This window comes from Crinia signifera, chromosome 11 (assembly GCF_055691185.1).
Source record: "Crinia signifera chromosome 11, ASM5569118v1, whole genome shotgun sequence".
Lineage (NCBI taxonomy): Eukaryota > Metazoa > Chordata > Amphibia > Anura > Myobatrachidae > Crinia > Crinia signifera.
The window spans coordinates 481,220-504,288 of record NC_139227.1 but is presented as its reverse complement, the minus strand read 5'-3'; the positions used below and the strand labels follow the sequence as shown (position 1 = coordinate 504,288).

Here is a 23,069-nt window from a genome sequence, read left to right as displayed (position 1 = left end):
CCGGCTAAGTGCCTCCGCAGGTTCAGCTTGCGGTCCAGACGTCACCCCTGCCGGCGTCCTGTCTGCCGTGCGCCATCACCGCTGCCATCCTCCAGTCTGCTCAGCGCTGCTGAGTCCGCGGCTGCGCGGCGCACCGCTCTCCTTGTCCCCAGTGACAGTACTCAGTGCACGGCAATCCACCTGTCCGCCGCCATTGCTCCCAGTATCCAGCATGGTGTGCGCAAACATACTTTCCCGCCATAGCCTGACATGGGGGCTGCCATGTTTTCCCAGTCACATGTCATTCCCGTCCAATCCTGTGTGATCTGATCTCCCAGTCATACCTGCCCGGCCAATCCTGGCCACCCAGTGGGTATAAGTATGCTGGGAGCTCTCAGATCAATGCTAGTGCTTCAGTTGTCTCCTGTATATGGTCAGCTGTCCTTGTCTCCGTGCAAGTGTCTCTCTCTGCTGGTGTTGTCTTCCATGCTGCAGTGTATTCCAGGTTATTCCATCTCCTGTTGAAGTCCAGGTTATTCCATCACCTGTGAGCCTGCCTCGTCAGCCCAGCGATCCAGCCTAGCTCCAGGACTCTGGTCCTCCGATGCTCCAGCATCATCCGTCTCCGATGTTCCACCATCGATAGTCCGATACTCCGGACCCACAGTCAAGCTTCCGTCCGTCATTCCGGACCCACAGTCAAGCTCCTATCTTCCGTCCGTCATTCCGGACCCACAGTCTCCATATCCGATATCCATCCGATGTTCCACCATCGATACCTCATTCATCATACCTGTAAAGTATTGCAATCTGCATGAACTGTCATTACTCCTGCATACTTTACTGCCTGTATCATTACAACCTTCTGCATAATAAATCTGGTTGTACTTTTACCTCTGACTACTTATTGGCTCTGGGTGCACTGTCGCGCAGTTCATGCGCAGGGGTCCTCTCCAACCTCCCCGGTTCAGGTACCGGTCCAGGTCCCCACCAGAGGTCTCAGTCTTGTCGACTGAGTCCCCTGGTGTGACAGTAAGCACTAGCCAAATGGATCCAGCCGCAAACCAAGCTTCTCCACCCAGCCCTGTACAGCAACTGGCTGTTCGCTTGGATCAGCAAGAGGCTGCGCAGAGCCAAGTGATTCATTGCCTGCAAGATCTGTCTTCCCGGCTGGATAAGTTACAGACCACTCTCAGTGGCCCTGAGCCTGTCAGAGAACTTCCAAGTCCCGTTCATCCTCCTGTAATGGCTGCTGCACCTCGCCTTCATCTGTCTGTCCCCACCAAGTATGATGGGAACCCCAAGACCTGTCGAGGCTTTCTCAATCAGTGTGAGATTCACTTCGAGCTGCAACCCAGCAACTTCCCTACTGAAAGGGTCAAGATTGCCTACATCATCTCCCTCCTGTGTGGAGCGGCACTAGAGTGGGCATCTCCCTTATGGGAAAGATCTGATGCCATCCTGTCCAATTACAAGGACTTCGTGTCAACATTCCGGCGTATCTTCGATGAGCCTGGGCGATCAGCATCTGCCTCCACTGAACTCCTCCGTCTCAGACAGGGATCCCGCTCCGTCGGGCAATATCTGGTCCAGTTCCAGATTCTGGCGTCTGAACTCTCCTGGTGTGATGGGGCCTTATACGCAGCTTTCTGGCATGGTCTATCCGATCGTATCAAGGATGAACTTGCTACAAGAGACTTACCCTCAGGTCTAAGTGACCTTATTTCATTGTGTGTTAAAGTAGACCTACGCTTCCGAGAAAGGGCTATAGAACGTCACAAGAGCGCTCCAGTTAAAGTGCCAACTCCTCCGCCTTCTTTACCCACTGCTCCTGCGGTCCACTCCAAAGAAGAACCAATGGAGATAAACCGTTTCCGCTTGTCTCCAGGAGAACGTCGACGTCGACGGTTGGCACAGCTCTGCCTGTATTGTGCCGATCCTGCACATCAAATCTCTGTATGCCCAAAGCGTCAGGAAAACTCCTCCTCCTAGCCCGTCAAGGAGAGGGTAGGCTAGGAGTAATTAAGTCCTCTCCATCAGCAACCGATTGTGTCCTTCCAGTTTCCCTACAAGTTGGTCAGCATTTCAAGACTGTCTCCGCGCTTCTTGATTCCGGTGCCGCTGGCAACTTTGTTACTGCAGAACTGGTCCGCAAGTGGGGGTTGCCCACTGAAAGTCTTTCCAAGACTGTCTTCCTTACTGCTGTGGATGGCAGTAGGATTCCTGATGCGACAGTCTCCCGCAGAACTTTGCCACTTACAGTAAAAGTGGGAGTCCTGCACACTGAACTTTTGTCCTTCCTGGTTTTACCCCGAGCTACTCATTCTCTGGTTCTGGGTTTACCCTGGCTCCGTCTTCACAATCCCCGTCTTGATTGGAAGACATCTGAAATCCTTTCCTGGGATCCTTCCTGCTCCGGTACCTGTCTCCAAAAGGTACTCCCAGCTCGTCATTCTTCAGCCGATGCAGCAGACCTTCCGCCTCTTCCCTACCAAGAGTACTCAGATGTATTCAGCAAGTCTGGCGCTGATGTTCTACCTCCTCACAGACCGTGGGATTGCCCTATTGAACTTATCCCAGGCAAAGAACCACCCAGAGGTAGAACCTATCCTCTCTCTCTTCCAGAGACTCAAGCCATGACCAGTTACATCAAGGAAAATCTGGCAAAGGGATTCATCCGTCCTTCGACTTCTCCTGCTGGCGCAGGATTCTTCTTCGTCAAAAAAAAGGATGGAGGCCTACGTCCCTGCATTGATTATCGCGGCCTCAATGACATTACAGTAAAGAACCGATATCCGTTGCCTCTCATCACCGAGCTGTTTGACCGTGTCAGCGGTGCAACCATCTTCACAAAACTCGATCTGAGAGGTGCATACAATCTCATCCGCATACGAGAGGGCGACGAGTGGAAGACGGCGTTTAATACCAGAGACGGCCACTATGAGTACCTCGTCATGCCCTTTGGGCTCAGCAATGCCCCAGCCGTGTTCCAGCACTATGTCAATGAGATCTTTCGGGACATTCTGTACAGTCATGTAGTTGTATATCTCGATGACATTTTAATCTACGCCAATAACATCACAGAACATCGTTATTGGGTCAAAGAGGTTTTGTCCCGGCTGCGAGCTAATCATCTCTACTGTAAACTGGAGAAGTGTGTCTTCGAGGTGAAGTCTATACCCTTCCTAGGGTACATTGTCTCCGGTTCCGGTCTTCAAATGGATCCAGGAAAACTGCAGGCCATCCAAGATTGGCCAATTCCCTCTTCGCTGAAAGGTATTCAACGTTTCCTGGGTTTTGCCAATTATTACAGAAAATTCATTCGTAACTTCTCTTCTATTGTGGCTCCCATCACTGCCTTGACTAAAAAGGGGTCTAATCCAGCGAAGTGGCCGGCAGAAGCCATCGAAGCCTTCCATCTGTTGAAACAGAGGTTCACTTCCGCTCCTGTTTTAAGACAACCTGATACCACCTTGCCCTTTATTCTCGAGGTTGATGCCTCCTCCGTGGGTGTTGGGGCAGTCCTCTCGCAGAAAGCGCCCGATGGTCGTCTTCATCCCTGTGGGTTCTACTCCCGTAAGTTCCTGCCTGCAGAGCGTAACTATGCCATCGGTGACCAAGAGCTTCTCGCCATCAAGTTGGCATTAGAAGAGTGGAGATATCTTCTAGAGGGCGCTGTTCATGAGATCACAATTATCACAGACCACAAGAATCTTCTGTATCTCAAGTCTGCTCAATGTTTAAATCCCCGTCAAGCCAGATGGACACTTTTCTTTTCCAGGTTCCGTTTCAAGCTGTCGTTCTGTCCAGGGACACAAAACCGAAAAGCTGATGCCCTTTCCCGCTCATGGGAGCAAGAAAGTGAGTCTAAGTCCACACATCAACACTTTATTATTGATCCAGTGGCATTCTCCGCAACGAGAGTTTCAAATCTCACGCCCCCTACAGGGAAAAGATATGTAAAGCCAGCTCTAAGAAAGAAGTTGCTCTGTTGGGCGCATTCTTCAAAATTCGCTGGCCATGCAGGCATTCAGAAAACTTACGAGTTTATCACCAGGTCCTACTGGTGGCCGTCCCTCAAACAGGATGTACAGGACTTTGTTTCCTCTTGTGCTAAATGTGCTCAGCACAAGACCAGTCGTCAGTCTCCTCCTGGGCAATTGATGCCACTGTCAGTGCCACATCGTCCTTGGACGCATATTTCTATGGACTTTGTAACTGATCTTCCAGAGTCTGACAAGTTCACCACCATCTGGGTGATTGTTGATCGGTTCACCAAGATGGCTCACTTCGTTCCCCTCACCGGTCTTCCGTCAGCTTCCAAGCTGTCCCAGCTCTTCATCAAAGAGATATTCAAGCTTCATGGACTGCCTCTCGAAATCATCTCCGATAGAGGAGTCCAATTCGTAGCCAAATTCTGGCGAAGCCTGTGCTCCCTGCTTCAAATCAAGCTAAAGTTTTCCACAGCCTACCACCCTCAAACCAATGGCCAAACGGAGAGGGTGAATCAGGACCTTGAAGCATTTCTCCGCACATATGTCTCTTCTTCCCAAGATGACTGGGCTCAACTCCTTCCATGGGCAGAGTTCTGCCATAATAACCAATATCATTCCTCATCTAATGTCACTCCATTCCTTGCCAATTATGGGTTTCATCCTCGAGTTCCTGACTTCACTCTGCAACCTGTGTCCTCTGTTCCAGCGGTCGACACGACCATCCGGCAATTCGTCAAATCCTGGAAGCTCATTCGTTCTTCACTTCTGAAGGCTTCAAGCAGGTACAAAAAATTTGCCGACAGGAAACGCAGAGCTGTGCCAGCCCTCCGTCCAGGAGATCGTGTCTGGTTGTCAACTAAGAACCTTCGATTGAGAGTGCCATCGATGAAGTTCGCTCCCCGATATATTGGTCCTTTCCCAGTTGAGCGAGTCGTCAATCCAGTAGCTTACAAGCTCAAGTTGCCGCCTTATTTGAAAGTGCCAGCTACATTCCACATTTCGCTGCTCAAGCCGCTGGTTCTGAATCGCTTTCATTCCAAGCTCCCCAAGGCTCCTAAGGTTTGCACCCAGCGTGGAACAGAATATGAGGTCAGTAAGATCTTGGACTCTCGCATCCGATATGGTCGTCTGCAATATCTGATCGATTGGAAGGGCTACGGCCCCGAAGAGCGATCATGGACCAATGCCATCGATGTCCATGCTCCCAGACTCATCCGGGCGTTCCACTCCAAGTTTCCCCGCAAGCCTAAAAGGTGTCCTGGGGCCACCCTTAAAGGGGGGGGGTGCTGTCACGATCCGAGCTCTCAGACAGACTTTCTTACCGGCTAAGTGCCTCCGCAGGTTCAGCTTGCGGTCCAGACGTCACCCCTGCCGGCGTCCTGTCTGCCTGTGCGCCATCACCGCTGCCATCCTCCAGTCTGCTCAGCGCTGCTGAGTCCGCGGCTGCGCGGCGCACCGCTCTCCTTGTCCCCAGTGACAGTACTCAGTGCACGGCAATCCACCTGTCCGCCGCCATTGCTCCCAGTATCCAGCATGGTGTGCGCAAACATACTTTCCCGCCATAGCCTGACATGGGGGCTGCCATGTTTTCCCAGTCACATGTCATTCCCGTCCAATCCTGTGTGATCTGATCTCCCAGTCATACCTGCCCGGCCAATCCTGGCCACCCAGTGGGTATAAGTATGCTGGGAGCTCTCAGATCAATGCTAGTGCTTCAGTTGTCTCCTGTATATGGTCAGCTGTCCTTGTCTCCGTGCAAGTGTCTCTCTCTGCTGGTGTTGTCTTCCATGCTGCAGTGTATTCCAGGTTATTCCATCTCCTGTTGAAGTCCAGGTTATTCCATCACCTGTGAGCCTGCCTCGTCAGCCCAGCGATCCAGCCTAGCTCCAGGACTCTGGTCCTCCGATGCTCCAGCATCATCCGTCTCCGATGTTCCACCATCGATAGTCCGATACTCCGGACCCACAGTCAAGCTTCCGTCCGTCATTCCGGACCCACAGTCAAGCTCCTATCTTCCGTCCGTCATTCCGGACCCACAGTCTCCATATCCGATATCCATCCGATGTTCCACCATCGATACCTCATTCATCATACCTGTAAAGTATTGCAATCTGCATGAACTGTCATTACTCCTGCATACTTTACTGCCTGTATCATTACAACCTTCTGCATAATAAATCTGGTTGTACTTTTACCTCTGACTACTTATTGGCTCTGGGTGCACTGTCGCGCAGTTCATGCGCAGGGGTCCTCTCCAACCTCCCCGGTTCAGGTACCGGTCCAGGTCCCCACCAGAGGTCTCAGTCTTGTCGACTGAGTCCCCTGGTGTGACAGGACTGCTGCACTGGCTCCAGATTTCAGAAGTCCAGGCTGATAGATGATGTCCTTTGATGGGATGTGCAGGCTTTCCAGCACTGCTGCACCATTGTGTCTATCATATTGTATGACATGCAGCAAAGCAGCAGTAGAAGAGAGACATGAAAACCCAGTGCCCTTCTTAAGCCCCCCCATACATGCTCCGTTTTTGCGGTCCATTTTGTACTTTTAAAGTACACATCGTATCGGATCGCATGCCTTGTGCATGCACTGCGATCCAATCCGATGTGTACCTAGTACGTATGTACCATACTATGTGATGCACGGGAGCGCGCATCGCATAGTACAGAACGGAGCCGGCAAAAACGGACCGTGTATGGGCTCCTTTACAGCTCCTGTAGCTTACATGTTTGTGATTCATGAAGACAGCAAAGGGCAGTACGGGTGGTTTATGGGAAGTGTGGATGGTGAAATGGTTAGCATTACTGTGCCACAGCAATGAAGTCATGTGTTTGATTTACACAACTGTCCTAACTTTGTCGAGTTTGTTATTCTTCCTGTGTTTGTATGAATAATTCAGTTTCCTCCCACAATCCAATATTATACTGATACTGTAGATTAATTGGCTCAAGACCAAAAAAATTAACCCTAAGGTGTAAGTGTGAGGGTGTACATGTGTTTAAAGCAGACTAGATGGGGTAAATGGTTGTTATCTGCTGTCAAAGTGAGTAAATTAGGACAGCTTGTTAAAAAGATAGGTGGTACTTGTTTCCTAGCATGGCGCCCATCGCATCGCATACCATAAGGCATACGATGGTATGTCATGCGATGCAATGCGATGTTAGCCGATGTTATACAATTTTAAATTGTATACCATCGAATTCTATGCCATTGTATGGCATATACAATGGTATACGATTTTAAATTGTATAAGCATCCTAATGGGTGTTTTTAATGTTAAATGTGCCCCCTATAAGATAAATAATTGTATAAGCACTGTAATAGGTGATTACAATGTTAACAGCATCCCCACGCCACTCGTACTGTCAACGCCAACCCGAAGCGTGGCGAGTGTAGCGAGGCTGCGAGGGGCGGCAGTACGCGTCCTCCGACCTTTTCATACCCCCACTATCCACCTCGGAGTGGAGTTGATTTTATGTAGTGTGGCGAGCGCAGCGAGCCCCGCGAGGGGACACGGAATACATGTGAAGTAATGCGCGTCCCCTCGCGGCGTTCACTGCGCTTGCCACGCTTCGGGCTTGGTGCGCTCGCCACACTGTATAAAATCAACTCCACGCCGACGTGGATAATGGGGGTATGAAAAGGTCGGAGGACGCGTACCGACGCCCCTCGCGGCCTTGCTGCGCTCGCCAAGCTTCGGGTTGGCATTGATAGTGGCGGGGGCGTGGGGGTGCATTTAACATTGTAAGCACCTATTAAGGTGCTTATACAATTGAAAATCGTATAGGGGGGCCATTTAACATTGAAAAACCTATTAGGGTGCTTATACAATTTAAAATCGCATCGCATTGCATTGTATGTCATTGTATGCCATATACAATGGTATACAATTTTAAATTGAATACAATGCCATATGACTGAATATCGTGGGCGCCGTGCTAGGAAACAAGTAACAGATAGGTTAGAGATTTCATTGCTGGAGACACACAATGAGGAGAGATTTCATTGGTAGATATGCAAAAGTGGAAGATGTCTTGATGCCTGGAGACACACAATGGGGGTCAGATTTGATGTCAGGAAACCCAAGTAAGAGATTTTATGGCTGGAGACATACCACTTTAATTAAATGTGGCCATGCCCACTTCTTAGGTTGCACATTGGGGGGCTCCAGCCAGTATCTTGACATGGGCATCAAATTGGTCATTTATGTACTATACTTGATAAATAAAAGCTAGAAGCTGATTGATTGCTAAAAACAAATGATACACTACAGTAGTCTACTCTGTTGAAGGTTTGAAACATTTCCCCATAAGACACTGAAGTTAATAAGCCAAATGTAATAGAGTCTGAGTTTGTCAGCCATGCGGGATGCAGGACGAATTCAGACCTTTTTAAAAAGGGGCAATCATTTACAAGGCAAAACCATGCCTTGTAAATGATTGTCCCTTTAATAAAACCTCTGAGTTCCACGGCATCACACATGGCTGATGAACATTTGGAAAAATATGATATGTTCAAGCTTTTATATTTTACAATATGTTATAATGATGTTAATAATAATATTATTAATTTGGAGATTTTGGTCTACTTTGTCCTCTACCTTTCTTAATGTATTTTACCATGCTGTATCACACATGACTATGTATAAGATATGAAGTTTGCAAAATTACTGCACAGTCTATAAAAACAGAAGAAAAGCAGACAATCAGATTTACATAATAATTGTACCATCACATTATCAATTTGATTATAAGATGTAGTGTCCTTCATTAATGAGACATACAAATATAAACAGAAAAACAATAAAGCGCAAATGTCCCTATTTTCACAAGGGCAGAGAGTATGGGACAGATTTTATTTCTTGTACAAGTCCTCCATTTATTGAGGATACAAAGGTACAGTATCTTCAAGAGGGTAAGTAACGTATGTGTGCTCTACACTTATAGTAGGAAAGTGCATTGATTTGTGTTAAAGGTTACTGAAGAATTTCTCAGATTAATGACCATAAGATACATTTCTTAGATTTTGCAGTTATTTTCCTTGTAGATAAAAGGGTTTGAAGGCTTTGCTTCTTCTATGAGACAGCAATTGCTGATAATACTTAGCTAATACATTTCTATAAGTGCCAGGGGATATCAGTAATGCGGAGAAGTAGAAGAAGTGACTTAATGTCACATGGAATGTTAGCAGATGTGATAATAACAATTATTCTGGACTTCCATCCAGAACATTTTATGATAAGACAGGAATATTGTATATGTAGGAAAGTGTCGAAGTCTGAAAACTTCATAAACGCTGAGGGGGGAAGAATTCAGAATTTATAATTAATTTTATTTGGCCCTGGGTACCAGTGGCACTAGGCACAAGGAAAAGATAAGAAGTATTCTTTATAATATTTAGATTAATAGAAGCTTTCACTACTATCAACCAGATTTAGGAATTTCACTTCTCCCTCCCAATTAAATTCATTAGGGTCTGTGTTGGAGACATTAAACATCTAGATGATCAGTTACAGTACTTTGGCAGTATTGCATAAATGTGGTTAATGGCCTAGTTGTTAATTTGTTTAATGAGAAGTGATAAAAATGTCTGATTTGTAGTTACTGACGAAATGCTGTACATGGGAGTTTATAATTCTCTTGTAAATCTGCGAAGGTTGGTAATATTTCTGTTTAGGTTATATCAAGCAAAAAAACTAAAATTGGATGTAAGTCAAATTTGTGAATATAGAATTATAGAGGCCCTGGATTTTGGCTGTGCTAAAGAAGTGATACTGGAATTGGAAGAAGTCACAGGAAGTTTTTTAATAATTGGAACGCTAACTCTACTATTCACGGTTGGATGTTGCAGATTATCCTTTTTATTATGGGTTTTATTTCAGACTATATAACCACAGATACCATCCACCCTACTTCCACATACCTACGTCTTAGCTGGAAAATTAATCGGCACTGCCGAGAAGAGGTAGAAAAGTCTTAGTAGGTTATTTCTTTTTACTGAAGTATTGTCACCAATTTTGGAAATGTACAGTTTTTTAAGACTAAAAGAGAAGCTTCATTAGCCTTAATACCGGTATATTTAAATGTTTCACTGAATTTGGAATTTATTTTGAAGTAACTTTTCAGGCTTATTAGAGAAGAAAAAAAATTAGGTTTCAGGCTTCTTACTGTTACTTTTGAAGTTGGATAGAAATATAGATTAATATCATAAAATTCTCTCCATTCTCTAGATTTTTGTTAAATGATCTTTATATACTCTTGTTTAAACTGTAGCCTGACCTTTGTTTGCTTGCCATTATATACTAAAATCATACATTTCCTATGTTTTACAATTACACTAAAATCAGTCAATGAAGTCAATCCGATGTTCACAAAGCGTTATTTACTTCACTGAATATCTGAGAGCAGGCCACATAGATTTAGTTTTAGTATGGAGTCAAAATACTACTTGCCTACTCTGCCAAGAATGTCTAGGAGGTGAACAAACAAAAATAATTACTTCACCAAAGCGAGGGTTGGCTAACAATAAGTAGAGCAACAAGAACTCGAAGTAATGTCAAGAATATTTTCAGCAACACCTTTTGGTCTGTCTCTCCTAGTAGGCAGGCTGCCCTGCCCCCTCTCCTTTACCACCACCATCTCTTACATACAGTAGGAGACCTTTTTGGAGCACTATAACCTCTACAATCCACAAAACCTAAGCATGACCTGATTACCCAGCGAAGCCTGAGACTCTAGTGACTAACCTGCTGCCACAGATAAGCAGCCCATACACGTCCCGATGCGGGCGTGCGTTGTGGGCTGCAATAGCAGGGATCACATTGCATTGCATTGCATGTGCATGCGTTGTGCATGCAATGCGATGCAATTTGATGAAACCTAAGTACAAATAGTATGTGCAAGCACATACTTTTTGTACTGTGCGATGAGGTGTGCGGGAGCGCGCACCTCAAAGCACACATCGGCTCAGCACGCTTAGCAGCGTGTATGGGCAGCTTATTTCCTACTCAGATTCAAACAGTACAACATTCTGAAGCATGACAATCTTTAGACTATACGTGATCAACCTTAGCAAACTAAATTTCAAAATGAAATGGTAGGGTAGCCACTAAAATATTTAGTACCCTATTTACTTTTGTACATGTAGCAATTTGTTGCACTCCGGAATCTTGTTTGACTTGTATATAATATCTATGACCCAAAGAGAAAAATGTTGTCTAAATCTGTGCTATGTCATATTGTGTTATTTGGGATTAAAAACTTTATTTTAATAAAACTGGAATAGGACACCACCTGATTGTAGAGGCTACGAAATGTAAGCAAAACCTCTCAAATTATTTGTACAATGAAATGTGCTGTTTAATGTTGCTTTTCATTATGTGAAATTTCTCATACAAAATATGTACAGTAAGCGAGAATTCACTGCATCCCATTTCCATCTTCCATCAAGTACTGTAGCTATAATATAATGCCAGACCATCTCCACCATCAATTACAAAATGCTGATATTTTATGGCCCTTGTGTCAAACACCTTTCATGCAGTGTATTTTACACCAGCCAAGGTCATATATTTAACACTGTGGGCCAGATGCACTAAGCTTCAAAAGTGATAAAATGGGGAGTGATAAACAGCCAGCCAATCAGCTCCTACCTGCCATGTCACAGACTGTGTTTGAAAAATGTCAGGCAGAAACTAATTGGTTGGTTGTTTATCACTCTCCATTTTATCACTTTTGAAGCTTAGTGCATATGGCCCTATATAATTTATTTGCAACATAATATCAGTAATATCTACAATGAGCATTAAGAAATATCTAACAGAGGGGGTTATTCTGGTTGATTCACCCGGTGAATGCCGGGCCACCCGTCCCATCGCAGTGTGAGTTCGCCTGCACTGCCTGTGACATAAACATCCATTTGCAGGTTCTAGAGAACCACCCACATCATTTGCTGGCCACCAACCATTGAATGATATCGAAGGTGCACACATATCTAAGTGACTCTCAGGTCACGCTCGGCCAGAAGTGGGAGGGCAGCTGAAATCCAGTGATGTCAGATGACTTGACATACATCACCAGGCGATTTGCATGGGAAAGCACAGCATTCTCATGGGAACTCCCATAAAACACTGGGAGTTCCCATGGGAGGAATTGCCCGGGCCGCTGCCCCACGCTCCCTGCCTGCAAACTTGTATGTATGCACATGTGCAAAAATGCGTCTGCGCAGATGCAAAACATTGATCCCCCATGCGAACGAACCAGAATAACCCCAAAAATGTGTTATTTAAATTTTATCTGAATTATGAGTACATGTTAAGTAGCAATGGCCCTTATTCTGATTGACGCGGACTTTACCGCATTCTTACGGTGCGGTCCGCACGCCACGGTGTTTTGCCGCGTGCGGCCATCGTCCGTAGAAACGCCCACGTGTCCTCCGCATTCGGACGGACTCACTCTTTAAGAACAGGGCGTGTTTACGGACGACATACAAACCATGCGTGTGCGGGAGAAACACTCAGATTCGGCACGGTATTACAGAGTATTACAGAGTATGCTCGGGAATACCGCATCCGAACGGGAGCCAAGCGGTGCTACCGCACGTAAGCGGAGTATTTACGCCAAACAACCCACTATGAAGTATCTTCTGCTATACATCACATGACCCACTTATTCAATTACCTATCCTCATAAAAAACTGCTTATTTGGAATTGGAATCAATTAGATTCCAATATATCCTTACAAGCATGCCTAACACATGCATTGCACACATTAACCCTTACAGCAATTGAAGTGCAATGGTTTCAATTAAAGCACTGACAAGCGTCCTATTAGTGAGTAATGAGTAAAGGAGTAGATTCTATTGGGTTCAGGTGTTAATGGTTGTAGTCATTAGGCGTACGTTCGCCTACCGCATGAACGAGTGGTGTACGCAAAGCAATAGTACACTTGTGGACACCGCACATTTCTGCCCTTTTTGATCGCGTGCATTCGGAGTGGTTTCCGAATGTACGCCCCCCAACATAAGTGTACTCCCCCGTGTCCGCCCATGTTTCCGCCCCGTTTTGCCCACTTTGAAACTACGCCCATGTGCCATTCCGCATGACGCCCATAATACGCCCCTATTTCCCGACTGATTGCGGCCAACAGTTTTGGACGGGATTTTGCCGAACTGGTACGGAGTCTAGGCGTGGCACATGCGCGTTGCGTTCTCCACGCATGCGCAGACGGCGAAAAGACGCGATCCGTAAGAATGCGGTAAAGTCCGCGTCAATCAGAATAAGGGCCAATGTGATCACAGAGGTCTTACATTTTTTTTTTTTTTTTTAGCTAATGGTTTTGTGCATGGGAGTGGGGTAGTGCTGCAGCTTCACCTATCTGCCAATGTGACAATGATTAATGGTGCTGAGCATCGGGAGCCAAGGCACACTGACTGCACAAGTGTACAATGCATTACTGGGAGTTGACTAAGTCCCATGACACTTTGCACAAGAGGGCAGAGGCTGAGAGGTGTGCTGAGCTCTGATTGGTGGAGCTCATTACATGCTTCTCAGGCCTATGGAGGAAAGCAACAGCAGCCTAGTCATGGAAGGGGTTTTAATCAGAGGCAGCACTGACACTGTGAGGTCTCCTACAGTCCTACAGAGTAAGCAGTTACCCATTGACCAAGTTTATACTGTCTTTACTCTGTGTTTTGACAGTATAATATTCTCTCATGCAGTTTGTGGCCAGTAATGACAAGAAGGCTTAAACTGGCACTGATTGACAGCCAGGCAGAGAGCAGGGGGCTGCCCGACTGTATTCAGAGCACTGCATGTCCCGGCTATTTGAAATAATACCCCTTTTACACCAGAAAATGCAGGGACTTACCCAGGAATATGGTCCCAGTATCATACAGGGACATTCTCAGACCGGCCCCTTTTACACCAGCCTAATCCCTGCATTTTCTGGTGTGAGGGGGAGAGAAAACCACTGCCGCCCCCCTTTAAACAAACAGCTATATCTTCGGAACCGACTGACCCATTTACATGTAGGCTTGAAATGATTTTGGTCCCGTGAAACTGGGCCGTTTGGTTCCAGAGAAATCTGTCCTCAAACAACATAAACAGCCATGAAATTACATTTCAGAAAAAAAATAAAAATTTGGTTTACCCACAATATCTCTAGAACCAATGAACCCATATGGACCAGGTATCAGATTGAAGGCCCAGCGATTTGGGTTCGACTGAGATCAACCTCGAACTTCTGTGATGCCGGAGTGGGAACTGGCAGCCGCTGGAACCGGGTGGAGGTCGGAATTAGCGGGTCCCATGTTATCCTATGGGGACAACGTTCCAGGTTTGCCTGGCGGTATCTCTGGTTCCCAAGGGGCTAGCGACATGGGGCTGGGCTCGTTGGAAAGCCCTGGCCCTCAGCTATAGAATGGGCCTATTTGGAGAGTGGGCCTGGAGCTGTAGTTCCATCAGGCCCATTGTTAATCTGGCCCTGATTTTATTGTATTTGTTTTATTAGCTTTTTTTTTTAAGAGGACATAACCAAGGGTTCTAGTTTTCTGGCAAGGATGGTAAACATATAGCGAAATTAAAAATGGCAAATTCTAAAACTTACTTGTACTGTAAAGAAGTGACATAAGTTACACATATCATCTATCTATCTATCTATCTATCTATCTATCTATCTATCTATCTATCTATCTATCTATCTATCTATCTATAAATATATTGATCCAATACTGCCGGCACTCACAAACACCAATCCACAACTTGCTCCGGTGCCAGAAAATTTATAAAGATAGCATCCACTATCCCATTCCAGGGAAAATAAACGGCACTCAGAGACATCCAATAAGTATAAAGGCTTTTAGTGGTAGACAGCGGGTAACGTTTCGGTGAACAAACACCTTCCTCAGACCCTCCTACGGTAGGAGACTACTGAAGCTTTTGCTTTGAGCAGGATAACTAGTATGATCTATCATAAAAATGGGCTATAGTGTATTGAACTCTTTCTCATGTTGCAGTTATGCTAAGTGCATGTGGCTATTTTTTCTCAGAAACGTAGCCCTCTACAATATCTCATTTTGCTGTGGATGTAGGTAGGTAGCACAACTAATCCGTCTTTTCATGCATCACAGTGGTATAGAAATTAACAAGAAAAGCTTGGGTAACACATACTTAGTGAATGACTCAATAATTCAGTTAACTGGCTCAACACTCCTGATGATGATCAGTGTATACTTTGTGAATGAATTTGGACCTTTGCTTTTGATTTATACAAATCTGGGATTATTGGGTGATTGAAAATCCCCATGCAAAATTATGATTTTTGCTTTCTAGATTTATTATCTAACACTGTGGAGTGTTCTAATGCAAATCAGTGTGATGTTCACTGATGTGTGTTTCTGAGATCCCTTTCACTTCAGAAACATTATTATTATTATTATTATTATTATTATTATTATTATTATTTAGAAAAAAATGCCATATCCTTCCTTATTGAGCAATGCTACTAGAATTAAATACAGTAATCTACATTGTCTGTTTTGTAGCTAGAGATTATTTTCACATCGCCAACTTGCATTGGGCCTCTCCTGTTAACCCATTTTAAATAATAATAGTCCCATCAATATAATAGTGGCTCTTATACTGTAATTCTAAATAAAGATAATAGTGGCCCCACATATATGAATAAAAATAATAGTTGTCCTCATAGATATGAATAAAACACCATTATGCCCCTTTTATATGTATAATAACAATTCCACTTGCTATTTCCATTTTTTATATACTTATAGGCCCTAACATTTTCTGGATAGTTGTTTCAGTAACCTACTGAACCTTCTTTTTTTATTCCACTGTAATCCACGTAGAAAAAAAAACCAAACACTTACGCTTAGCAATTGACACAAAATGATTTCATGTTTGTCCCATATGCCAACCTATTTAGTAAGCAACCAACCAATCAGGAACAGTCTCTCATCTCTCAGTTCTGGAACCGATAAAGTTTCTGCTGAATCCATGTCATAACACTTTTTGAAATATATAAAAAAAAAAATTCTGGCAAAGTAAATCTCAATAAACACCTCTGACTTTCATGTAAATCCTACTTCACTTTAAGGTAAAGAGGGCTTCAACAGGTGTATGGTCAATTTGCATAAATAGTGACTATTTGTCATTTATTATTATTATTTCTATTATCCTTTATTTATATGGCGTTACCCACTGCACCCAATTACTGTATATAAATGAATAATCAAAACATTAACTTACAATTGAACACAATAAGGTACTTTTTCTCAGCCTTATTGTCTCTTGTGAGCACATTTGTAAGAGAAAGTGTCACCTACAGTGGACCTCATGCCTCATTTCCAAGGAAGTTAGCCTTTAAAAGATCCTTATTTCAGACGTGAGTTCACACTTGTTCAGCAAATATGCAGATACAGTTTTGAATCTATCAGTTCATACCACACAGGCATTTATGAAATATACATTTTGGGAGCACGACAATAATTCCCCTCGTTGTCAGTGCCGGGTTATTACTCATAAGAGCGCAAGTTACCATTCATAGTCCTGAAGCATGATTTTGAGGAATCACTGTAACCCATGGTGACTGCCACAAATATTTAAATATTTAAAATATTTTGATCACGTTCCACTTATATGTGTTCAAATATTTTTTTTACACTTTGCAGTCTCGAAACGTACTTCTCAGTCAAAATGTAAATGCAAAGTGTAAAAATGCATGTGTAGGACCCATGTCATAATCAGAATACAAAAAAAATTGTTTTTTTTGCACACCTGAGAGAAAATTAGGGTGCGCACTGACCACTGTTTGGGTTTTGGGTCTGGATTTCCTTCTGGTTTTGGGTCTGGATGGGTTTTTCCAAAACCACCCTTCCGGGTTTTGGGTTTTAGGTCTAGAATATAATAAAAACCCCATAAAAACCACTAAAATAGCAGAATTTTGTTGTTGTTCCTATGCTATTATTAACCACAATACCATTCATTTCCACTAATTTACAACCTATTCTGAATGTCCCCTAGCTGGATGACTAGGGGACACTAGTGGGCGGCATAAACACATGCCCCATCCAGGAGTGGCACTGCAGTGGCAGACAGGATGGCAGTTTGAAAAACTAGGCCCCAAAGAGCACATAATGCAAAGAAATAAAAAGAGGTGCAAGATAGATATGTCCATCCCACCCTTATGTTGTATAAACAGGACACACACGGTTTAATAAACCAATCATTTCAGTGCCACGGTCTGCCACATGGCTGTAGCTGAAATGATTGGTTTGTTTGGGCCCCGACAAAACAGGCTGGCAATTAATCTGTCCCTGTACAAACAGGCTCTACAGAGGCAAGATGTCGCCCCCCTCCTTATCAACCGATTCCTCGCCCCCTTCAGTGTTGTGTAGATCCTCATACTCCGAGTCCTCACAGAGTATTCATTTGTCCCTACTGGAATCCACCACCACCGGTCTCTGTGTACTTTGTGGACACTGGTCTTCCTGTAAGAAGTGATAATTCACTTTGATGAACATCATCTTCTCCACATTTTGTCGATTCAAACTCCAACATCTTTCGCTGATTCCCGGATGCAGTAAATATTCTTTCATACACACTGGAATGGGGCAACTGAGGTAATATAGAGCCAGTTTGTACAGGGGCTTCCAAATTGCCTACTTGGATGCTGTCACCCATATAATCCTCCAACATTCAATGTTGACAGTATCATATGCATATGAAATTGTTGCCAGCTCCTACAGTCCGAACCAAATGTCCAAACCTGGGCCTGCCTGCCCTGCATCACCACAAGTAAGTTGTTTAGGAAATCTCAGTTGTTTCCTGGCAGCCCCAGTTGCGGGAGAAAATGAAGGAGAAGCTGCTGCAGATTCACTTTCTGCTTCAGATGACAGTTATCTAACCAGCAGTTCTGTGCACTTCTGCAGGCTTGCATACGCCGGAAAGAGAGACACCACATAGGCTTTATATCGAGGATCGAACACGGTGGCCAAAATGTACTTTAACACTTTGACTACCCTTGAATCCAGCAAAGCGAATGAAGGGCTTCATCCGCAAGTCCCACATGCTTAGCTGACTAGCTCTGTCTTAGCTCCTCCTTAACTTTCTCCAGCTGCTTCTGCAAAAGTCTGATGAGGGCAATGACCTGATTCATGCTGGTGAAAGTGGCCCTCAATTTTTCTGCACGGCCCTGTTGTTTTTTTAGAAAATTCTGCACCATCAAATTTATGGTTTGTGCAAAACATGGCTCGTGCTGTATTTCACCCAGACTTAATGCCTTCACAATATTGGTGTAGTTGTCTGATATCACAAATCCCCAAGAGAGTCTAAAGTGGGATATTATTATTAATTATTATTTACAGTTTCCTATATAGCGCAGCATATTCCATTGTACTTTTGAAATGGAAACAGCGATTAAACAAACTGGGTAGATACAAACCGACATGGAGGTAGGAGGGCCCTGCTCGCAAGCTTACCATCTATAGGGATAAGCCATTGGGTGATGATTTCATTCAGGTTAGCTACTGTAAGAGGTTCTTGCTGGCATGACGTTTACTGAAACCGATGATACACAGCATAGTCTGACTTGAAACAAACTGGCGCTTCCGAGTTGCTGCTACTGGTGACGCTGCTGTTGTTGCTGTGTAAGAGGATCCATCTACCCATTGGGCTGTGACAGTCATATAGTCCCTAGTCTGCCCTATTCCACTTGTCCGTGGTTAAGTGTAGAGTGGGTACAACTTCCTTTTTTAGGACACTGAGGACACGTTTTTGCACATTTCTGTACATCTTCAGTATCGCCTGCCTGGAAGAGGAATCTAGATGGGATTTGGTACCGGGGACACAATACGTCCATCAACTGTCTAAATTCCAATCCACTAACGGCGGATACCGGACGCACGTCTAACACCAACATAGCTGTCAAGGCCTCAGTTATCTGCTTTGCCATAGTATGACCACTGTCTTACTTCATCGCAAATGACTGTTGGAAGGTCATTTGCTTTTTAGTGGTGTTCCCACTTTTTCCCCTCTGGGAAGATGAATGACTCCCAGCAGCAGAAGCAGCAGTAGGCGTAGCAATGCAGGATCCTCCAGAGGAATCCCAGATAGGAGAGGAGTAGTAAGTCATGCCTATGACATGGCCTGCAGGACTACTTTCCATACGTATTGAGGAGGAAATTGATGAGAGAGAGTTGCTGGTGTGGTTTCCAGGCTCTTGGATACCACAGGACCAAGGGATTTAGGTTTCACTGGACTGCTTATGGTCCTAGCCACAGTTTCTGAACTAAACACTGACTTAGGTAGGAATGCTATTCAGAGGACATATAAGGGAAGATGTCCCTCGTTGGCCAACATCCTTGCCCCTGCTTTTTTGAGTTTTACATAAACTACATATGGCAATACAATTGTTGTCCGGATTTGGATAAAAATAATTCTGAGGTGGATTTATTGGTCTTGTGCCCAGGCATGACAATTTACACAAACCACATCACCATCAGAATCCTCTTCGTCAACTTCCTCCTCAGCTCCAGATACACCTAAACCCACATCATCCTGGTGTACTTCAACAGCCACATCTTCAATTTCAATATCATCAGAAACTGAAACTGGACCGTGGGTGCTACTTCCAGCACTTGCACAGGGTGTACAAATGGTGAAAGGAGTAACCTCTTCCCATCCAGTGTTGGGAAGGTCAGGCATTGCAACCGCCGACACACTTGGGGCCAGATTGTCTAAGCCTCAAGAGTGATAAAATGGAGAGTGATAAACAGCCACCCAATCAACTCCTACCTGCCATGTCACAGACTGTTTGAAAAATGTCAGGCAGGAGCTGATTGGCTGGCTGTTTATCGCTTTCCATTTTATCACTTTTGAAGCTTAGAGAATCTGGCCCTTTGATACCATCTTAGATGAATGCACAGTTCTTTGCTGTTCTTTTGCCAGGATAACCCTTTTTCCAGCAGGAGAAGGAAGAGGGCTTCCATCATCATCAACATGTGAAGCTGAACCACTAGTAGCCGTTTCTTGTCACTCCGTGTCATAAATGGCATATTGGCAAGTTTCAGTTTCTCCTCAGATGATTTAAATTTCATTTTTTAGGGTAATTTTACTGTTCTTCGGCTCTTTGGATTTTACATGCCCTCTATTTTGACACTGGGTATCGGTATTGGCAGACGATGTTGATGGCATTTCATCATCTATGTCATGACTAGTGGCAGCAGCTTCAGCACTGGGAGGAAGCGGCTCTACATCTTTTCCCTATTTTATCCTCCACATTTTGGTTATTAATTATTTTTGTGGAGTTCTACAATATATTACAGCACAGGACAGCACCACTGGACTGCAAATATATAACGCAGTAGGTAGGCACCAGTCAACTGGAATTATATACGGGAGTAGGTACTGGTAGGCACCAGCGCACTGTAATTATATATGGCAGTAGGTACTGGTGGACCCTAGGCAGGTGCCAGCAGACTGGAATAATATACAGCAATAGGTAGGCAGAAGTGGACTAGAATTGTATACAGCAGTAGGTACTGGTAGGCACTAGGCAGTAGGTAGGCACCAGCAGACTGGAATTATATAATGCAGTAGGAACTGGTAGGCACCAGCAGACTGTAATTATAAACGGCAGTAGGTAGGTACCAGTGGACTGAAATTATATATGGCAGTAGGTACTGGTAGGTACCAGCGGACTGCAGTTATATAGCGCAGTAGTTACTGGTAGGTACCAGAGGACTGGAATTATATACTACAGTAGGTACCTGTAGGCACCAGAAGACTGAAATTATATACTGCAGTAGGTACTGGTAGGCACCAGAGGACTGGAATTATATATGGCAGTAGATACTGGTAGGCACCAGTGGACTGGAATTATATACGGCAGTAGGTAGGCACCAGCGTATTGGAACTACTGTATATATGACAGTAGCTACTGGTAGGCACCAATGGACTGGAATTATATACAGCAGTAGGTAGGCATGCTAGTTGGTAGTTTACTGTGAATCTGGTGTTCTGGTATTAGCCACTATTGTGCAAGAGGGGAGGATTTGGCAGTTAGAAAGTGGCAGGAAGTGATCTAACAGTCCTCTTTGTGTGTTTTTTTTCCCTCCCATCTGGTGTGGTATAGACAGTGGGGGGAGCACAACGAAGCCCCTTGCGGGCTCGCTGCGCTCGCCACGCTGCGCTCGCCACGCTGCGGGCACAGTGCTTCGTTACTCTTGCCACCTATTCTCCCTCTATGGGGGTCGTGGACCCCCACGAGGGACAATAGCTGGTGGCCGTCGGGATCCCGAGTGTCGTGGTTATAACAGTCAGGATTCCGACGTCGGTGTAATGACTGTCGGAATCCCGACTGTCAATCATCTGGCACCCCTCCCAGCCCTATGCTTTATGTGTACTGTATGTATATATTTTGCACAGAAACAAAATAACTCACCTAAATCTAATTCAATCTGCATATTTGCCCCCCCCCCCCCCCCCCTGCAGTGCACATGGTTTTGTCCATTTGAGAAGGAATTTGCCTTTGCAAGTCAACTAGAATATGGGCCATACATACAGTATACAAATAAACAAACAAAAAGAAAAAAGCTCCGTCTAGTGCAGTAAATAAATTCAAAATATCAAATGATATGGTGGTAAAATAACTGCATACCAGAAATAAAACAAAGTATAATGGGGTGTATTTGAAATTGCCTTTTTGTCTTTCATATAAATAATTTTATACAAGGAGAGATTACCAAAATATACACATCTCCACATCTATTTCACAAGAATTTATTTAATAATATAAATATATTTATTGCTTATTTTGAAACAAAATATATGACGTGTATTTGAAAAAGTTTTAGAGGGATTGTATTCCAGGTAAAATTAACAAACATTACGTATTCTGGGCCGATTTAGACCCATAGGTAAGGGTATTGTTAGAAGGCCATACGCCGAGTGACTGACAGGTGGGGTGCATTCCGGGGTTTGTGCGAACATACAAAAGCTACCTTTTCAGGGCGAGCATATTTTGTCAGTGCTCGCCCAAAAATCGTGTTCATACCAGCAGCGGCTGTGTGACTGCTGGGTCACGTGGTGGCTGTGACTGCAAGGCAGAGGAGAAGAATCTATCAATGGTAAATAACCAACAAATGATTTTGCCCCTGTGCGTCCGTTCAAAGCCGCCCGTTCAGGGATCTGCTGGTTTTCAGAGGCGATCACCCCGCTCTGCTACAGTACCGTGCATTGTCGCTGCTGACGTTTGCAGTCTGCGACTGTCAATGGAAAATGCTGCCAAACCTCCGAAAATGCAATTTTTGAAAGTTTGACTGCAGCCCCTAAATGCTCCAAGCCCAGAATGCAATACATTCTGATGCTTGGAAGCGGTGGGCAACGCGATTTTAAGCATTGCTCATAGAATGCTGAAATGAAATTCTTCATGCATATGGCGTTAGTAAACATTGGTATGCATGTGGAGGTTGGCGGCTAGCCTTGCGATGCTTGGTACATTTCACCATTTCCAAGCAGCAGCAGTGTTGGCAGCATTAAGAGCAGAGCAGCCGCCATCCCCGTCCCGACTCTGACTCCCTTGTGAGCTGCTTGAAATGAAAGGAATAGCCTTAGGAAGGGAGGAGGCACTGCATAAGCAAATTTACTCATGGAGCACTTTGATAGGGCTCTTATGTCTATATCCTTTACTGGGCATCAGCGAAGAATAGCAATTTGGTAGCCCGACAGCTGTATAGGAGCGTGCGTACAAATGTGTGGAGCTGGCCTTTTGTTTACTTTTTATAAAACCCAAAGGGGTGAGATTTAACGATTCATGGAACAGGGGTAAATTACCCCAAGTGTGTTGGCACATCACGTGGTTATGAACATATTGTTGGCTAGGTGGCACCAGATCTAGCGCACTCCGATAACACCTCTTTTGAATCTATATGCATGCCTGGCTATGTCTCGGCAGCGCAGCCGTCCATTACCCCCAGGAATTTCATTTAATTGCATATCGAATATATATATATATAGATACTATATGCATGCCTGGCTGTGTGTGTTACAGTACTGTAGTGTACAAGGCCCTGTTGCAGTGTAG

At 44.6% G+C, this 23,069-nt stretch overlaps 1 protein-coding gene across 29 annotated transcripts in view; it reads left to right on the top strand.

Annotated features, from left to right (window-relative positions):
• The window catches only part of NRXN2 (neurexin 2), an 847,024-nt gene that overhangs the window by 428,910 nt on the left and 395,045 nt on the right, over nt 1-23,069 (top strand). The gene's annotated exons all lie outside the window — the stretch shown is intronic.